Below are 18,390 nucleotides of genomic sequence, written 5' to 3'. Positions count from 1 at the left end.
GTTTTCGTGGGGTTAGGGCTAGCCTTTATCTCAGTGGCGTAGAAGGCAGCACGGGCTACCCGGATTGCCTTATGATATATTTTAAGAGTGGTCAAATATGCATCCTTATCTTCCTGCTTGTACTCCTTTCTCCATTGTCGCTCCATTTTTTTACAGCCTTTCCTCATTATTTTGAGGTTCTCATTGTACCAGGGATTGGAAGGGGTGCTACGCCCTTTGGTCCACTTCGCTGGTATAATGACGTCCAGTCCCTTGGTAATCCAGTTCTGGAAGGATATATATGATTTCTCAATATCGTCTATAACCATAACCACGGATCACCTAATGGCCCTACTGGGATATACACAAAATATGCCTCACGCATCTCACTGCCTGGTCTGAATGAATGTTTTTCTTATTTGTATTGCACAGTTACTTAAAACCATTTGCAATATGACTTACAAACAATTTAAGAGAGAGTTAGAACAACCATTGTTTAAAAAAAAAAAAATCATAAAATGAGTTTACATACAACATTATCAAAACATGATAAAAGGATGGGTTATATACATTAGTAAAACGGCGAGAGATTGCCAGTGCAACATTTTTGCAAATTTAATACGAGTTCTATGGTTTGATAGTTAAAAAATAACATCTTCACCGGCTGGTTACTGGAGACTAATTATTTAATAAACCAGATTGTCTTTCGTATTGCCTGGCCCCTCTTCTACCATAAGCCTAAGTCGGAGCTCGGCCATGTATCTCCCAAACCTGGCCAAGTCTGGCGGTAGAGTGCAGGAAAAGAGTACCGAGGCGGCTTCTTTTACAGTCCGGACCCCATTACGCAGCCATATTTGTTTTAGAAGGATCTGATGGGGCTGAAGCATACCGGGACAACAACAAATCAAGTGTAGCAGAGATTCATGTTTGAAGTTGCAGATTCTACATCTGATTTTGTGTTCAAGGGACTTCCACCCAGGATTTAGTTCTTTGATTGGGAGAGGCACTAATCTGGCCCATACGATGTTTTTGAGTTCTTTTCTTCCCAGAGCTTGATTAAGATAGGGCTGGATTTTGTGCCCTACATATGATATTGACAGCCCTGGAGGACCTCTTCCTGTAACATATTCCGCTAGGTCATTTGTATGAGACAGTTGATAACATTGTTTATTAATTGAGTTTTTAATGGCCAAATAGTTTATAGACCCTTTGTCCCAATTTTCAATTGCCAAACTCAACATTTCCACTGCTTTCTCCATGTAGCATTGCCACGGGTTGATTGACACTCCATAGATTGGCTTCAACATGCTTTTTAAGCTTCCGGCTGGGGCTGTCAATACTTGATAGTAATATTTTGCGTGCGTTCCCAAGCATTCTTTACTTTGTTGGTTCAGTCCGAATTCCAAACGAATTAGGCTGTTGCGAGTGTATTTGGGCAGTTTGAAAATGCGTTTATAGGCCAGGCATTGTGCTTTGTCCAACATTGCTTCCATTTTGCCCGGAAATGCCTGCTGTGCATAACCTGCAGTTGCCCTAATTTTGGCTTGTATTACTTATCTGATAGGGGCTGTTGTTGGACTATGCATTAACTCATTTAGTTTGCATAGGGAATACGTTGTTGACTGTGCTCTGGCCTTCATTTTGCGGAGATGTAGTGTTGCTTTACCTGTTTTACTTAACCAGCACCCGAGGAAGTTGTAGGATTTCGCAGTAGCGATGATTTCTTTGCCCACATGCCATTTCAGTAAAGCTTTTTTGGAAAAATTACCGAAAAGGACTACTTTTGTTTTTTTAGCATTTATAATAAGCTCATTTCTTTCGTTATAGTTATTGAGGGCGTCTAGGCCCCTTTGTAGCCCGCTTTTGTGTGGTCCATTACCACTAAGTCATCTGCGTATTGTAATATTTGCTGCCTGGTCTCTATGGCCCTGCTACTGGGCAAAATGGAACTGCCGCTGCAATGGGAAAATGCCAGATTGCCCGCCCCTTCGGACTGGCTGGAGAGTATGGGCCACTGTGAAAGCATGGTGGGAGATTATGCCAACCTACAGCCGCCTGCATCCTGCCCTAGAAACATCTGGGCATCCTTCTGCACATACCTCCACACTCTGACACATGACTCCACTGATCAAGCCCCTACCTCCAGGTCACTTGCCATTGTGCAGCCAACTGCCACCTAATCTGTCCATGGATTAGATCCGCATTTTATAGGTCTGACTATACTGATGTGTGAGATGGCACAGATACTATGTGTTGCTGACAAGTTTATGAAATCTAGTATTGTGTACGGTTGATAATTTACAATTGTCTATTGTCTCTTCGTTTGCGAATAAACTTTAATAATGACACCTTCTAAAAATAAAGATCCCAAGTCTAGGAATCTGCACACTGGTCGATGCTAATTTGCTGTTTGGGCATTTGTGGGCATGGACATTCTCGAAAGCAATTGGGAGTGGCACCTATATTGGCCCTGCACATAATTTGCAGAGCAGAATGGCATCACCGCGTAGCTGCACGGCACCACCTGGTGGTGCACAGAGGTACTGATCAAAGGTTGTCAAATCCAATCTGATGCCGTGGGAAGTATTCAAAATTTGAACAATCTGCAGTTAGATACAGTCTACCAGAAAGAGTGTTACCAAAAGTAATTAACTTGTCCATCAAACTTAGAACAGTCCAACCTTTTGATTTAGGTGTTTGTATTACACCTAGTTCACAAAGCCTATAGCACACTGATAGAGTCATTAATTGATCTAATTAGTAATATGAAAAAGATGCTATAAGAAATTGGGATATTTGTTAAGGTGGCTGATGACACATCTGAAGTAATAAACACAGTCCTTGTCAAGGTGAACCTCTAAAGTCACTAAATAAACCTAAGTTCAGTCCCTTTATAGCCAGGGCAGACAGGTTTACCTTAGAGGCAATATGTAACTATACACAAATAGTAATACAGTCAGAAAAATCCCAAACCAATTTAGAATAGAATACATTTATCAAATTAAATGACACCAAAATGACAAAAATCCTATAAGAGTTACTGGAGACATACATTTTAAAATTTTAGAAAAAAAATCTCTCTAAAAATCATTAAGACCAACTTCGGTCAACTGCTCTTGGGAGGCCGGGACCTAGATGAAATTTGAGACCCACTACGATGGAGCTCTGTTCGGATACAGAAACCAGGGTTGACACTTTTGGAAATTTTACCTTGGGAGTTAGTCTCAAAAATGAAAGTCCAAAACCTCCAGTGCAGACAGACTATCCCCAAAGAGGGCTCCACGTGGTCGAAAACCCTCTCCGCGAGGTCCCACTGAATCGCATTTGCTGCTGCAGAGAAGCTTTGAGTGGGAAAGACCTGAATCTCCAGCCCAAAGTCATCGTACCCCGGTCGGATTTACTCAACATCTTCAGGGAAGGCTCTTCTCAGATCACAGACAGCAGGTTTACTCCTCTTCTGATCTTCCTCAGGTCCAGCAGTGTTCTGAAGTGGGTGCCTGGGAGTTCCACATTTAAGCCTGGCATTAGCTGGTGGATGAGAATGATTCCTGAATACACCGTAACCAGTGGGGTGAAAATTTGTGAGGTCAACACTACCCTCTTGAGGCATTTTCAAAATGGCAAAAGTCTTCGGCCACACTAAAATTGGGTTCTGACAACTGAATGTATGTATGTGGCGTGAACTAGTATGATTATAGTATCCTCCCATATTTAACACTAAAATCCAGTTTGTGGCAGCTACTGTAACCACAATAAACCTTTTGCACACATCCAGATCAGGAGGCCAGGTGTTGTCTTACATTGCTCCTAAAGCGTTAGAAGACTTTTCAGCTCCTTCACGGACTCTGCATCAGAGCTTCTTTAGCTCTTCTTGATTTGCGCAAGAAGTTGAAGACCTGCTTTTCAATAAACCAACCTACTATAGGCATGGCAAGACACACACACCTGCTCAGTGCCAGGACACTCTTGCAGGTGATAGTGTGCCTTACAATTACATATATGTGAGGAAACAGGCTTTTTGCAGGTTTTCCCCCCTTACTTTTTGTCCCCATTTGGACTGATGATGCTGGTTTTTTGACTGTGAGAATGCACTGAGGCCTGCTAACCGGGCATTAGTGCTAGTGTTCTAACCCATCACAAAATGTATTTTGATTTGGCTACACATAATAACAAGGATAGCCAGGGTATGTAAGACAGCGTGTCCCCCCAGGGCTGCAGCACTGATTGTGACACCCTGTGTGTGACTGCGTAAAAAATGGCTCCCAGCCTGCCACTGCAGCCTGGAAGAGCAGTTTTAAAACTGCTAGTTTAACTTTGCAATTTAGACCAATGGCAAAGCCCCCACTTCCTTTAACAATATCTAGAAGTCTTCCCTAAGGAAGGCCTATGGAGGGAGCCTTGTGTAGCTGTATAGTATTAAGTAGGAGATGTACTTTTAATATGTCGTAACAGCAAAACTTCCAAATTGTCGTTTTTGCTGTGGAAAAGTTAGTAGCCCCACTGATTAACAAAAAGATACTGGCTGACCTCTCTGCCCGGCTAACTTCTGAATGGGTCTACTAAAAATGAGTATTTCAAGGTATTAATTATGGCATTAAACCTGACTTGATGGCCAAGTCAAATTTAATGTCACTTTTAAAGAAAAGCAACTTTTAGAAAGTTGCAACTCTGTTGCCCTGTTTGTCCAGTGGCCTCACACAGTTGCTGGCCACCAGACAGCCTTCTGTCCTCCCGGGGAGTAGTTTCAATGACTCACAGGCTCAGGAACAATAGAAACCTGTTACCTCCCCCTTGCACAAAGCCACTTGGGGTAGGGGCCCAAAAGGTGAGCTTCAAAGGTGAAGCGGCCTCTGGTGGGCAAATGGCAATCACACTTCTGGTCGTCTGCCCCTTTGTTTAGGTAGACAGGCTGGCGACGGGGACAGAAAGGGGACGCCAGTGCCCAAACCAGTTTTCCTGTGGGCATGTAGCCCACAGGTAGTCACACCTCTAGGGTGGGCTACCAGGCTCCTAACATCAGAGGAAGAGTTCAGACATTTTGGGAGCATGCAGAATAGTGCTCTCTGGGATTGCTAGATGCCACATATAGCCGGACGTAGACACAGGGAGGGGAAAGGTCCTGGCAGCCCATTGTTTAGTGCACTTTCTGGGCATAAATGTGGCACCCTGAACCTCAGATCACTACGGAACTGTAGGAAGGACTGAAGAAAGACTGCCCTGCTCGCTTCTGGACCTGGCAAGAGAGGCTGAACTCACTGCTGGACTGCACCTGCTGCACTTTGGGCTAGCAAAGAGAGGTCTGTGGAACCTGGATCGTGGAGATGTTGCTACCAAGCCCCAGACCAAAGAAGAGACCCCAAGGGTCAGTTGGCTGACCCCTTGGAACCAGTACAAGGCCATCAAACCTGAAGAAGACCATTCCAGCAAATCAGTAGCCACTTCCTGCGAATCGCAACTGGGCGCCCCAAGGGAGCGGTCCTCGATTGCCAAAAGTGGGCACCTTAGCCTGCCAGATCCGGAAGTGTCATCTGAGTCCAGATTGGTCATCAAGATGGACCTCAGCCTTCACAAAAGGATACTGTTGGTTCCCCTGTAGCCTTGCTGCAGATGGCCTTCCTCTGACTTAAAGAGGACTTTGAGGTGCACAGTCCCTTGTAGCTAAAGTCGCCCTACCTTACCTGTGGTCCGAGGAATAACGGCAAGGATACCCTACATGACCACACAGCACCTAGAGCATTTTTCAGCATCCTCAGCATCCTGCTTCCCCAGCATCAGCATCACTCTACTGCAGTCTATAGCAGTCTTTATGTATGGTGTGGAACTGGACTTGAGAGTGCTTTGATGACCATGTACTCCTTAGTGGTCCACCTGACCCTCTCCATGCCAAATTTCATCAGCCCACTCGGGCCAGAGTAGCCAGACAAAACTCTTTCAAGCTTTTAAAAAGTTTCTAAACTTTACTTTTACCAGTGATTGTTTATCCTTTGGGCATAGGCAGGAAAAAACAAGGATGGCGCGTGGACATCCCATTTAGGATTCTTAGTATGCCCGTTAATTATAAGTGTGAGAGAAATTGGTACCACCTACTTAAACTACAAGTATTTCCCGTAACATGGATCCCGGCGGGATGCGTGCCTGTTGTCACACTCTAATATTGTAAATCAGGATACAAAAATGAGAGAAACAAGGGTCATGGTTGCCATAAGGTTTGTGAGTACAGGTCGGGTGGTTGTTCCTTTCGTTACTCACTGCGTCAAGGTCAGCCGCCTGCCTTGTTACCTGTGGGACGTCTCTTCTGGGATCCTGGCGGAGCCGTGTCTCCAGTCCTGGTGGCTGTATTTGTGAGCCTTGCTTACTCGTTCATCGACGTGAAAGGTGGAACATTTCAGTTTATTTCTGAAAGCATCCCCCCCCACATCGTTTGCCAACTCTATTCAATAGTACACATACACAATTCTCAGGAAGAACAAATTGTAAGTCAGGGAATGAATCCTCCCTCATCCATTCTTCAGTAATAAAGAGAACATCATACTGCGACTCTTCTAAAAGATCATAAATATCTACGGCATGTCTGTGAAGGGACCGGATGTTTATTAAGGCTGCTTTGAAAGAAGCCAAGCTTCCTAGATCACCATGGCACCTTTTTACACCAGTGTTCCCAATCTGTAGAGAGACCGTAAACTAGCACATGTAACAGGGCGCACACAGTTAGATAGGACCAACTTACAAACACTTGCATTATGTCTACCAAGTTCCCGAAGCTTCATGGCAGAATAAAACACGTGCAAGCTACTCAGTGGGCTGAAACCGGCATAGTGGCTGGCCGTGGTCAAGACGCAGATGTACGTTTATAGGAAGAACTCATCCAATTAGACCACCTGCAGAAAAGACTAGAGCGCCTCTCTACCGAAATGGCGCCTCTAGATGTAGCAAGTCAAGGGAATCAGCAACCCGACCCAATTGCCCATTGTCCAACACTTAAAAGGTTTAAAAAAAAAACAAATAGTTTTAAGGTTAAAATATCAACAATTGATATTAAAAATCTACTCCAAAAACCGAAAATAAATGAGGAAATAACCCCCCCACCTTAGCCACAACAAAGAATTTCCACCAGTATGCCAGAACAATTACTGTGTCCGCGCCATGGCCATATTTGTATAGGAAGAACTCATTTAATTAGATCACCTGCAGAAAAGGCTAGAGCACAGCCCTACCAAAATGGTGCCTCTCGATGTAGCAAGTGAAGGGAATCGGGAAGGGGTAATAATCCTCAGCCACCGACCCCATTTCCCACTATCCACCACTTAATTTTTTTTAACAGCCAAATAGATTTAAGGTTAAAATCTTCAAATATTAAACACTGATATTAAAAATCAACTTCAAAAAACAAAAACAAATGAGGAGATAACGACCATGTTAGCGACAACAAAGTGTTCCCTCCAGTAATGCCAAAACAATTCTGGTTGGTGAAGTTATACTTTTGTGTACTCAATTATGGCACTCCCAAAACCACGGGGCGTTGTGCAGTGGTGTGTGTGGCACTGGGACACATCCGAGTTTGCACAGTAGAGAATATATGAGCAAGAGAACTGCAGTTCAGCATAGCACCAGAGCTGGGAGAGACCACTCCCATGACACCTCAACAGGGTGAAACAGGCAGGGAACAAATATAGCTGATAATCCCAAAGTGATATTTTCTGGCAGGTTCCTCAGCACATATAACTCTATAGTTTCTAGACACCTAAAACCCTCTGGCAAACATACGTTTGGACCAGCTCAACAACCTGAACCAGGGAGACAGGCAGATTGTAACCCACATATCTCTAACAACCTTCCTCGGGATAGTATAAACTAGGTAACAATCCGTCCTGTATGAAACTACAGGATTATATTTATTACTGAGCCTTGAAGCTCTTTTTTCCCATTGATGAACAAACTCCTATTACGTTTTTACTGCAAATCAATGGTTAATGCCCTATTCTAGGGCAGATTTTGTAAATAAATGTCACAAAAACAACAATAATGGCTAGAAATGAAAATACAATAAAAGAACATTTTGAAAAAATGGCAACATTATGGATGGTATTGATTGAATCAAATCAATGATGAGATCCATCTTTATAGCAACTCCTCACTTTCTAGCCACTAGGTGAACCTATTCAACACCAAAGTGATTGCAAGAGCTTTGTGGATGGCCTTTGACACAGACATACCTCTTCTTCATTGCATGTCGTTTTTCATTCTGCTATTGTGCTTTACTTTGAGAAGCGAGGTCACAATCTAGCTCTGCTATGGTGTTCTCTGCTGTAAAAGCACAGATTACGCTGACCGCACCAGTGTATGGCCTTCAGCTGGAAATCAACAACCCATTCTTTCCCTGCAAAATCAGAAGATCTCCTCTCCACGGAGATGCTTTCGTACCAGATAGCATTTCAGTATTATTATGAAAAAGTCATACCTTGTGAGTTGCAATGTAAAATGCACAAATTAGCATTCAAATTATGTTGCACATTTGCTTTAAACTATGAGGGACTGATTCACAAAGTAACACTTTTTAGTAATGTTACGCTTTGCAGTAAGTAAATTCAATTCAATATTTTATTCAAGATTTGGAACTCCAAGGAGGTCCACATAAGATCACATGCATAGTATTATAAATAACAAAACATAACAAGGCTCACTCCATATGCCATCATAAAATTTACCACAGCAACACCTAAACAATTCAACTATGAATGGAGTTTAAAGTTTGCGGCATAAGGGATGAGATCAGTCAATATACTAATAAGTGCATAAACATCAGATAGCCACCCGTTCTTATGTTATATAGAACCCAAAATTCTATTTCGAATAAAATATGATTAAAATTAATTACCAGATGAGAAAGGAAACAAAGCATCTCCTAAATATGCAAGCATACAAAAGAAAGTAGATATCAACCTATTCAAGTACAATTTGGGGAATAGCAGCATGGTAACAGAGTAACTAAGCATAGCCCGACCTAAGCAAATGGCCATGCACTAGCAGATAAGTTATGTGCTAAATGTATGCAAAATTCCACTTCAATTAATTTTGAGGAATAACTGAAAGGTCAGAGTGGGACATATACTCAACATATCCCTAATGTACAAAATAGCAATAAATAGCAGCTACTAAAGTGCAAAATACAATATAAAGAGCAAAATACTAGTAAATGAAAGTTACTCAGTAATAGCACTCCCTAGTAGAGTTACATTTGGCGCTCTTCGCCCAAAATACAAATAGTGAATGGTTGCAAATGTCTTAATGGCACAACTTGAACAAATCTAAATTGTTGTAATCTTGTCTTCTTTCAATAAATTTTCCACTCTCGATGTATATTCGTCTTCTTTATTTCTTTATAATGAGTTTCCCAGCAAAAATAGAAATCAAGCCAACACGTGTTTCGTCTGTACCATAATACGTATTCAGGCTTTTTCAAGGTTGGAAAAGATGGCAATATTCACAGTATGTGAGCCTACACAAGCAGGTTAACATAATATAATATTTATCCAGTATAAATTTGAATCCTGACCATATTTTTCTAGACAAGAAAAATAGGGAGGAGGAAAGAAAAAGAAAGAAAGCTAACCCAAGGACCCTGTACCACAGTGAGAGCAAGACAGTGCAAAAAAACAACCCAAAATAGAAGCAAAATACAGTGTAGTTACACCACGTGAAAAGAAAAAAGAGTCTATAGTGGCCAACTAGCCCTATATATTTCAATCTGCGGTGTCCCATATTGGGACCACTATATGAATAAAATCTCAGAGTTTTAAAGAAATAGTAAAGTATCATCTATTTACTCAGACAAAAGCACAAAAACACACCCAGCAATTGCGCGAGTCAAAACAAGTCACAGTGGTCATCTGGTGATCAACTCTCAGATGTCCAGAAAAAAAGGAGCTGCCAAAAGAAAAGAAAATATAAGCAATTCAAGTGGACCAATTTTGTATTAGCCCCACATAAGCATAAAACCTTAAATGTATAGTTCAATTGCTAATTATAATATTAGAAACCCAGATTTCTATACAGGTCCATAAGTCTATCTGCCTCATATTATAACAGGTATCATGTGCGATTCACTAAGCAAGCGATATCCTACCTACAGTAATAACTGCTTCAAATATAATACTCGTAGTCCCATCGTTAATTAAACGGCGCCTCCCAGGGATGTCGGGAAACACACATTATCAACACTCTGCAATAAAAATGCCCAGAAATCTTAGTTTAACAAAAACACGTTAATACTGCCAGAAAAGTTGGCGTGTGTCATAAAACGGAGTCGGCAGTATAGCATAGTCTGTGTAAAAGTAACACAAACCTACATGGTAATGTAATTCAGTTACCAATAACATTCAGGAAATGCACGAAATATGGAGATTAAAGAGGGACAAAATAGCACTCACCACTGTCACGTAAGAACGACCAAAGTAGAGTCAATTCACAAGTCAATAGCCTATAAGTCAGATATGTAAATCGGTAGGCGAAAACCGATTATAACTTCGGTCTGTCAATAGTCGCAGAAATATATACCCGAATATACGAAGTGAAATAATGCCATGAACTAAATAAAAGTCCAAAGTTAAGACGAATATAACAAAGCATGTGCACAAATATGTGAAAACACCCACCCAAACGAGTTGAGTGTCAAATATGCGTTGTATCTTGCAAAGAGTTAAATGAAATAATACTGTCCTCCAGTAAAAACACACAATGGGCAGCCCAACCTTGATAAGTCGGCTCCCTGTAAAAAACAATAGAAATCCCCAATTAGTGGACATCTAGTAACAGACGATTAGTATTCTTATAGAAATGTGGAATTGCCGTCTCAAAAAGGGGGGTGATAGGTATTAAAGGTGATGCTAAAGTGGTCTTTGTCGAATTGTGCCCCAAGTGCATACCTGTTATCTGTAATAGCTCAACGGATAAAGTGACGCCCAGTAAACTCCTATTGCTGTTAGTCACCGACCTGACTCTCCCTCTTTTTGAAGGAAGAAGCGTGATAGTCACATGATCACACACAGTCATGTGATGATTGCATCAACCTGCTACGCGAGTGTTGGGGGTTTTCTCATTAAGTGAAACCGCCATATTGGAATGTTTTTTAAAGACTGATAGTGGTCAAGAGCCGCCTCCATATATATAGAAGATCGTGTCCAACTTTACCCGGTTTCGTGAAAACACGCAACTAGTATTCTAAAATTGTATCACAAGCACTACATAATATAATTAGCGTACTAACGCAACCATAAAAAATCCCATATTAGGATTAACTACGATTGTGTCGGTAACGAGACTCAATGTTAGTAGTAGTGGAACAAAGGCAAACGAGACTATGAACTGAAAAGAAGTTTGATAAGGAAACAGTAGAAGGAGTGAGTGTAGTTACTCGCAATGGACAGATATGAGATAGGCCACAATTTGAGCATATCACATGAAGTTATTTGTATAATAGTAGCAAATAAACAGTACGTGCCAAAAGAATAGTTGTGAAATATCTAGCAAATTCAGAAGCTAGATGCATGTTACCCATATTGTGTACCACAGAGTGTTATATTCACGTCTAGCAGATGGTAAGAAAAACAGAGAAACAAATGTCATTGATTGCTGTGACATCAATAATACTACACAGAAGGCTTCCAACGTTATTAACAAGTAGAGAAAACAGAAAGAAAAACAGCCCAAACAGGCCTAAGCGGGCAGACAATTGTAATCAGGGTTACACACTTGTTATCAAGGTTACATGATTGTTAAGTATTCTTAGATTGTTTAGCACAGGAAATTGTACCACATAGTACATTGTTTAACAACATTCATGTACAAACAATGTGTCTGCTAACAGGATCTTGAAAGACAATAAAGCCATGTTATCACTAGACCCAAAAGTTGTACTTCGTCTTTTAAAAAAACATGCAGATCTCTATCAACATTAAGTCCCATGTCCACTGTTCTCACTTTGATTAACCATTGGGCCTCAAGTTTTCTCAGTCTAGAGACCCTATCACCACCTCAAGGGTCTTCTAGCACCGTAGCAATCCCATGAAATTTCAGTCTTAGTGTCTCAACAGATGAATGTATAGTATTATAATGAACTGCCAGAGGATAGTCACGATTGTTGATACGAATTGCCCTAATATGTTCCTGAATGCGTTCCTTAAGGGGCCTGATGGTACTCCCCACATATTTCAGGTCACATTGGCAGATTATACAATATACCACAAATTTTGTGTTGCAATTAATGAAGTTCATGATATTATAAGACTGTTTCGTGTTATAGCTGAACTTTTTTATTTTGTGACAGGCAAACTGACTGACATTACACATTGTACATTTATAAAAACCTTTGGGTTTATCTGGTAGCCAGCTTTGTTGTGCTGGTCTTACTATATCTGCAGTAGCTTAGCTCAGAATGTTCCTCAATGTCCTACCTCTTGTATAAGTAACCTGAGGTTTTGTTTAATAAGTGGGACTAGATCATGATCCAACTGTAATAGGTGCCAATGTTTATGAAGAATCTTATATATATCATTACTGCAGGAGTGATACTGAGTTATAAAAGCCACATGATCTTGTTTATTGGCTCTCTTTTTGACTTGTCTAGGTTTTAAAAGTTCTGTCCTCTGAATCCTGTTAATCCTAGTATGGGCCTGTTCTAATGTTTTCTGGTCATATCCTCGAGTCACAAACCTTTTCTTAAGTTTCACAACTTCTTGTTGGAAGGTTGAATCCTTACTACAGTTTCTACGAAGGCGAGTCATTTCGCCAAAAGGAATAGCCCTTATCTGAGAAATAGGGTGTAAGCTAGTAGCATGTAGTAAGGAGTTACAAGCAGTTATCTTACAAAATAGTCTAGATTGTAAGATCCCATCTTCAACAAACAGTGTTACATTGAGAAAATGTATACGATCTTTGCTGTGGGTGTAAGTAAAGCTAAGATTATATGTATTGTAGTTTAAATACATGAAAAATTCATAAAGACTATGGTTGTTTCCGTTCCAGATCATAAGAACGTCGTCAATAAAATGACCCCAGTATACTATACTATTGGTCGATGTGGTTGGACAAGAGTTCCAGATGTGGTGGTGTTCGTAGAAGCCCATGTAGAGATTGGCGAAAGATGGAGAGAATTTTGCCCCCATCACCACACCTGAATGCTGTTTGTACCAGCTATCTTTGTATTTGAAGAAGTTGTTATTCAACGCCAGGTTGTTTAGTTCCAATATCATTTTGGTATGATCATAAAGTGTGGCATCACGTTTGGATAAGTAGTACGTCAAAGCTTCCATACCTTTGTCTGGTGGGATGCTAGTGTATAGAGAACTGACATCTAAAGTGACTGGAGTAAATTCCTCTAGCCAAATGAAATGCTCTAATTTGTTCAATAGATCTTTAGTGTCCTCTATGAAAGATGGTAAGTTGCGTACTATTGGTTTAAGATAGATATCTATATATTCTGAAATACGTTCAGTGCTGCCTCCAATACCTGAAATGATACGTCTACCTGGAGGTGCTACAAGATCTTTATGTACTTTAGGTAATTTATAGATATAAGCAGATCTAGGTGTAGGGTTAAACAAATACTTGAATTCTACATCCGTAAGGAGACCAAAATTAAGCCAATAACTTAATGTGTTTTCTGTAAGTGGATTAACTTGTTTTGTTGATGTGTATGTAACTTTGGTGTAACACTCTTGATCCGACAGTTGGTTTTCAATCTCATTGTTGTAGTATATTGTATCTAACACAACAATGTTAACACCCTTGTCTGCTTCCCTAATGGTTAACTCGGGTTCTTTAGTTAGTGTAACAAGGGCTTTTCTCTCATTAGGTGTAAGATTATGTCTTGTATTGTCATGTCCATACATTTTCCTGTCTTATTTAATTTAACTCTTTGCAAGATACAACGCATATTTGACACTCGACTCGTTAGGGTGAGTGTTTTCACACATTTGTGCACATGCTTTGTTATATTCGTCTTAACTTTGGACTTTTATTAAGTTCATGGCATTATTTCACTTCGTATATTCAGGTATATATTTCTGCGGCTATTGACAGACCGAAGTTATAATCGGTTTTCGCCTACCGATTTACATATCTGACTTATAGGCTATTGACTTGTGAATTGACTCTACTTTGGTCGTTCTTACGTGACAGTGGTGAGTGTTATTTTGTCCCTCTTTAATCTCCATATTTCGTGCATTTCCTGAATGTTATTGGTAACTGAATTACATTACCACGTATGTTTGTGTTACTTTTACACAGACAATGCTATACTGCTGACTCCGTTTTATGACACGCGCCAACTTTTCTGGCAGTATTAACATGTTTTTGTTCAACTAAGATTTCTGGGCATGTTTATTGCAGAGTGTTGATAATGTGTGTTTCCCAACATCCCTGGGAGGCGCCGTTTCATTAACGATGGGACTACGAGTATTATATTTGAAGCAGTTATTACTGTAGGTAGGATTTCGCTTGCTTAGTGAATCGCACATGATACCTGTTATAATATGAGGCAGATAGACTTATGGACCTGTATAGAAATCTGGGTTTCTAATATTCTAATTGGCAATTGAACTATACATTTAAGGTTTTATGCTTATGTGGGGCTAATACAAAATTGGTCCACTTGAATTGCTTATATTTTCTTTTCTTTTGGCAGGTTCTTTATTCCTTTTTTTCTGGACATCTGAGAGTTGATCACCAGATGACCACTGTGACTTGTTTTGACTCGCGCAATTGGTGGGTGTGTTTTTGTGCTTTTGTCTGAGTAAATAGATGATACTTTACTACTTCTTTAAAACTCTGAGATTTTATTCATATAGTGGTTCCAATATGGGACACCGCAGATTGAAATATATAGGGCTAGTTGGCCACTATAGACTCTTTTTTTCTTTTCACGTGGTGTAACTACACTGTATTTTGCTTCTATTTTGGGTTGTTTTTTGCACTGACTTGCTCTCACTGTGGTACAGGGTCCTTGGGTTAGCTTTCCTTCTTTTTCTTTCCTCTTCCCTATTTTTCTCGTCTAGAAAAATATGGTCAGGATTCAAATTTATACTGGATAAATATTATATTATGTTAACCTGCAGGTGTAGGCTCACATACTGTGTATTTCTCCGTCTTTTCCAGCCTTGAAAAAGTCTGAATACGTATTATGGTACAGACGAATCACGTGTTGGCTTGATTTCTATTATTTTGCTGGGAAACTCATTATAAAGAAATAAAGAAGACAAATATACATCGAGAGTGGAAAATTTATTGAAAGAAAACAAGATTACGACAATTTAGATTTGTTCAAGTTGTACCATTAAGACATTTGCAACCATTCACTATTTGTATTTTGGGAGAAGAGCGCCAAATGTAACTGTACTAGGGAGTGCTATTACTGAGTAACTTTCATTTGTATGTGCAGGTTTCTTACTGACTTGCCATTAGCACTGTTGGGTCATCAGTGTACGCCGCACCCCACATTTTTGAATTGTAACAACGTTACTACTACTTAATTATTGACTGGTATCACCAACTTTAGGTGCGGCTCATCCCTGTTGAGGGATTGCTATTACCCTCTATACTCGCAATTAGCAAAATACTAGTACTTCAGAAGGCTTTCTTAAGCGAGGAAGTTAATTACCCAATTAGAGATAAATATGTATATATATGACAAATTTAAAATATATTCATAAACTCTTCAAAGTAATTAAAAAGTTTTACACATATGGCTTCATTTTTTGGACAAAAAGATAGTCTAGGGCTGATGCTACATTTTTTGCATTGTTTAGCAGGAACATCGGACAAAGCAAACGATAACGACTTGAGATCATAACCGGACAAGCAAACAAAACATGATCTAAAGTCTGGGTGCTCAGGTTACAAAAATTACAAATTCTTCCATTACTCGTATTCCGAGACCAGTTTACAGTTAAGTCGTTTAGAGGTAGGAGATTCATGCGGCATAAAATAAGCATGCATCGAATTCCATGTTCTAAATTCCAGGATACGTATTTTTGTGGAGTTCTCAATGCGCTAGTCCTGGCTATTAGCTTTAATCTTTCCTTGGAATTACAGAATGTAATATCTTTATTAAAGCTAATTTTGCCACTTAAGGTTTTTAGGAGAGATTTAAATACTAAGGGTGGGAGTGAAAGCACTGATTCTTCTTGTATACCAAAGTTTTTTTGTGCAAATAAAAAATCCTGACAAAAGGAGTATTTACCTGCCTTTACATTAAATATTTCATGACATAAAAGGCCTCTTAGTGTATCCGGTTCACTATTTTTTAATTGATATCTCCAACGGAGAACCCTAGATAAGCCTTGAATGATTGCTGCCGTTGGAATTGCCGTGCTGAAATTGCAAATTTTACGTAATATTTGACCTTCAGTCTTATCTAAAAAACTCCAGTCCTTAACGGGGAGTGATTCAATCGCATAGAGCAGAGTTGGCGGAATTTTTGCCTTAAACACCGTCAAAAGGTGTAAAAAGTGTCTTCTGCCCGTACCACGATAGAAAATACGCAAGACATTAGCATGGGACGTGGCTTTACAAATGCTATGATCAATGTGAGGCTTATTCTTCGAACTACCTGTTAAGAGTTTTCCTAAATAAAGGTATGAGTCCACCTCCAACTTGTCAGGACCGATTTGCCATTTGAAGTTACATGCCTTCCTACTTTTAGAACTTTTCATAATTTAAAATTTTACTTTTAGAAACATTTATTTTCAAGAAGTGATCTACTGCGTATTTCTGTAGTGAGATCAGCTTTCTATTTAGCCCGATAGGGGTTAGGTCCAATACTACAATGTCGTCTGCGTATAAAAGACATGCTATGGGACGGGAGCCTATCTTAGGTGCATCTTCAATAGTTTGGGCAAAACAGTTGGGTAAATCCGCTATATATAGAGAGAATGGCAGCGGAGCTAGCAGGCATCCTTGTTTCAGGCCATTTTCTGTGGGGATTCTATCAGATAAACCTTGGTTTCCACCCATTAATATCTGGCACCAAGTTTGGTAATGAAGAGAAATAATTAAGGATCACAAAGGTGGAGGCAAGCCCATTTTTTGCAACTTCCTCCATAAAAGCAGACGATCTACCTTATCGAAGGCTGTAGAAAAGTCTATGAAAGCCATATACACATTAGATGTGCGAGTAATTGTATATTTTTCTTTAATTAGTTTCAACATAAATATATTGTCTAGAGTGGAATGACTTTTGCGAAAACCTGCTTGTTCTAAGGGGAGGATTTTCATCTCCGTCACCCATTCTGTAAGGTGAATCAGGATACTACGCGCAAATATTTTTCCTACCGCGTCCAATAAGGCGATTTGATGATAATTACCTGGGTGTGTTCTAGGGCCCTGTTTGTACAGAGGGATTAACACGCTTCTGAACCAAGAGGGTGGAGTCTTCCCCTGGGAGTAGCAAGAGTTGAATAATGGAACAAGGTAGGTAGCCCACAAAAGCGGCTCCTTTTTAATAACCGTCATTGGGATTTCGTCAGGGCCCATTGCTCCTGAAGATCTCATTTTTCTTATGATTTCGATCACTTCATTAACTGAGGGTGCATAGTTAGATACAAAAGTATTAGATTGATCGGGTGCCGCGATGTTTGATTTTAAAGAATTAGGATTTGCGGAATACAAATCTAACAAATGGGATTTCCATTTCTCTTCTTTTATAGGTATAGGGAGGGATTTCATTCTAGTACCACAACAATCTGCAATTACTTCCCAATACCTTTTGGAAATATTTTTAGAGGCTGCCTCCTTTAGCTGCATCCAAACACCATCCTCCTTTATTTGTCTTAGCGAGCATTTCTTCCTCTGTCTTTTTCTCTTTAAGAGGTTTATTAGATTATTTCTTTCGCTTGAGAAATTTAAAAAATGGGCCCTCACTAATTTATTTATTTCCCTATTTAAGGTAAGTAGAGGGTTAAAATGTGGTCTCTGTTTGACAGGAACACAAATTGATTTACAAGATTTAGCCAGGAGACCTATATTGACAGAGAAGGAGGGAAGTAGATCAGATTTTAAGAGATCGCCCTCGACCGTTATTGAGCGCTGCTGATCACTTATTAGGGTTAATAAATGCATTTTTAATTTAGCGGAGGCTTGAGTGTTCCAATGAATTCTGCCATTTTTACATTAAACTCTACTGTGTCGCCTTTACATTTCCAGGGGCCTACCCTGGCACAGGTAAAATCAAATTTAAAACAGATCGACATATGATCTATGATCACCAAGAACGTTTCCAAGAACTTCCATATATGTAAGTTTACAAAAGGAATTTGCCGAAACAATCAGATAATCTATGATGGATCTTCCAGTTGGCGCCTTGTGAGTGTAATTAGCTGGAATATCATTATCTAGCCTTCCATTAACAATTATGAGATC

General features: G+C 39.9%; 1 protein-coding gene and 1 long non-coding RNA gene across 3 annotated transcripts in view; one reads left to right on the top strand and one right to left on the bottom strand.

Moving 5' to 3' along the window:
• LOC146821054 (uncharacterized) overlaps positions 1–15,308 on the top strand; it is a 40,151-nt gene extending 24,843 nt beyond the window's left edge. The window contains exons 4-5 of one of the 2 annotated variants that reach the window (XR_014963086.1): positions 13,000–14,739; positions 15,130–15,308. This is a non-coding gene — a long non-coding RNA (uncharacterized LOC146821054). Of the gene's footprint in view, positions 1–12,999 lie in introns of both variants that reach the window. The other variant, XR_014963085.1, reaches the window with a different exon arrangement.
• The window catches only part of LOC146821053 (E3 ubiquitin-protein ligase PHF7-like), a 1,746,711-nt gene that overhangs the window by 348,366 nt on the left and 1,379,955 nt on the right, over positions 1–18,390 (bottom strand). The gene's annotated exons all lie outside the window — the stretch shown is intronic.

The sequence above is a fragment of the Triturus cristatus genome, chromosome 6 (assembly GCF_964204655.1).
Source record: "Triturus cristatus chromosome 6, aTriCri1.1, whole genome shotgun sequence".
Lineage (NCBI taxonomy): Eukaryota > Metazoa > Chordata > Amphibia > Caudata > Salamandridae > Triturus > Triturus cristatus.
The sequence above is the reverse complement of the archived record's forward strand: the minus strand, read 5'-3'. Positions and strand labels throughout refer to the sequence as shown.